General features: G+C 44.9%; 1 non-coding gene across 1 annotated transcript; it reads left to right on the forward strand.

The window, feature by feature from the left end:
* The first annotated feature begins 852 nt into the window (after positions 1 to 852).
* TRNAL-UAG (transfer RNA leucine (anticodon UAG)) lies at positions 853 to 937 on the forward strand. The gene is given in 2 exon segments: positions 853 to 889; positions 903 to 937. It is a non-coding gene; the product is annotated as a tRNA-Leu (tRNA).
* The last annotated feature ends 861 nt before the right edge of the window (positions 938 to 1,798 follow it).

Raw genomic sequence — 1,798 nt, forward strand, 5'->3', positions numbered from 1 at the left:
ATGTTTTAATTTGCTGTTGCCATTTAAATAACTCTCAGATCATGACTCCAGATGCAGTTATCGTGGGCAGGTATTCAAGACTCGCCAAACTTCACTCTTCTTTAAACTGAAGCCGGTCAAAAGAGAGAAGACACAGAGAAGGTGGACACACACACACACACACACACACACACACACACACACGGGGCTGCCTCTGTGGCTGCCCTCTGCAGGCTCAGCTGGTGTTTTATGGCCTGTGTGGGTCTTGCTGAGGACAGTGAACTGATGACCGTACCTCATGGTAAGTCACGGACACCCAGATGCAGCTGGTGCTATATTGTCAAAGAAAACAATAAAAGTGAGCTCACACATCTAGTAACATAAACAACTGTCACAGAGGTGCATGGCAATTAAGCATAAATGTTTACATTTTACATAAATTGCTTTAATTATTATTATTATATTTTTACAAAAAGATAGGCTTTTAATTTCTTGCTTCAGCGTATTTGTAATCAGTCCAGAATGTTCCCTGTAAAGCCTATCATTCCTTTCTGTCATCATCATTACCAAATCTAACTGCATTTACTCACAGAGTATTTGGGATTCCTTTGCCTTCTATGGCATTCCCCTATGTCCCCAAGCCAAAGTCCTGCTTATGTGCTTGGACCCACACCCTGCTTCCTCCATCCTCCCCTACGGTGCTCTGGCCCTCAGAACCAAGGGAAGAGGCATGAGTTAGAGGGCTGTGGATCCCAAAGGAGGGCGGGTAAGAATCAATGCAATGTTGTAAAAGGGACGGGAGGCCAAAGTTGAGGAACAGTCATATATGAATAAGAGGGTTCATTGAAATTAAAAGTTGGTTCCCCTTGGGGCGCCTGGGTGGCTCAGTTGGTTGAGCGTCCGACTTAGGCTCAGGTCATGATCTCGTAGCTCGTGGGTTCGAGCCCCACGTTGGGCTCTGTGCTGACGGCTCAGAGCCTGGATCCTGCTTCAGATTCTGTGTCTCCCTCTCTCTCTACCCCTAACCCATTCTGTCTCTGTCTGTCTCAAAAATAAATAAACATTAAAAAAAGTTTTTAAAGTTGGTTCCCCTTAATCTTGAGTTGTGATCAGGTGTGTTGAAGGAGAGGTATTAAGAAGAAAGGAGAGGAGAACAGGTCTGTCACAAGCAACATATTAATCCTCTGGCTCACCACTTCTACCTGCTGACCCAAAGCTAACTTCTTTTCTTTTCTTTTTTTAATGTTTAATTATTTGAGAGAGACAGAGCGTGCACTTGCACATGCGCACGTACACACACACACACACACACACACACACACACACGAATGGGAGAGGGGCAGAGAGGAGGAGAGGGACAATCCCAAGCAGGCTCCTTGCTGTCAGAACAGAGCCTGGTGGGGCTTGATCTCATCAACTGTGAGATCATGACCTGAGCCAAAACCAAGAGTCAGTTGCTTAACTGAATGTGCCACCCAGGCGCCCCCCACAGTTAACTTTTCTGTGGCCCACATTCATGCCACACAGGGAATCAGGGCCATCTCTAACACCCTACCTAGTCGGGAGTATGCCTAGTATGAATATTCTACAATGATGGGGATCTTAGGGGGTTAATAATAATAATATACCAATTTTGTTTGGAGCTGTACAATTTATGAAGAACATTCTCATTTAATCCTAATAACCCTGTGTATTAAGCATTATTCATCATCCCCATTTTTAAAAAATGTTTGTTTATTTTGAGAGAGAGAGAGCGTGCACACAGGTCGGGGAGGAGCAGAGAGAGAGAGAGAGAATCCCAAGCAGTCTCTGAGCTGTC

This window comes from Herpailurus yagouaroundi, unplaced genomic scaffold (genome assembly GCF_014898765.1).
Source record: "Herpailurus yagouaroundi ecotype Mexico unplaced genomic scaffold, PumYag 198, whole genome shotgun sequence".
In the NCBI taxonomy this organism is placed as follows: Eukaryota; Metazoa; Chordata; class Mammalia; order Carnivora; family Felidae; genus Herpailurus; species Herpailurus yagouaroundi.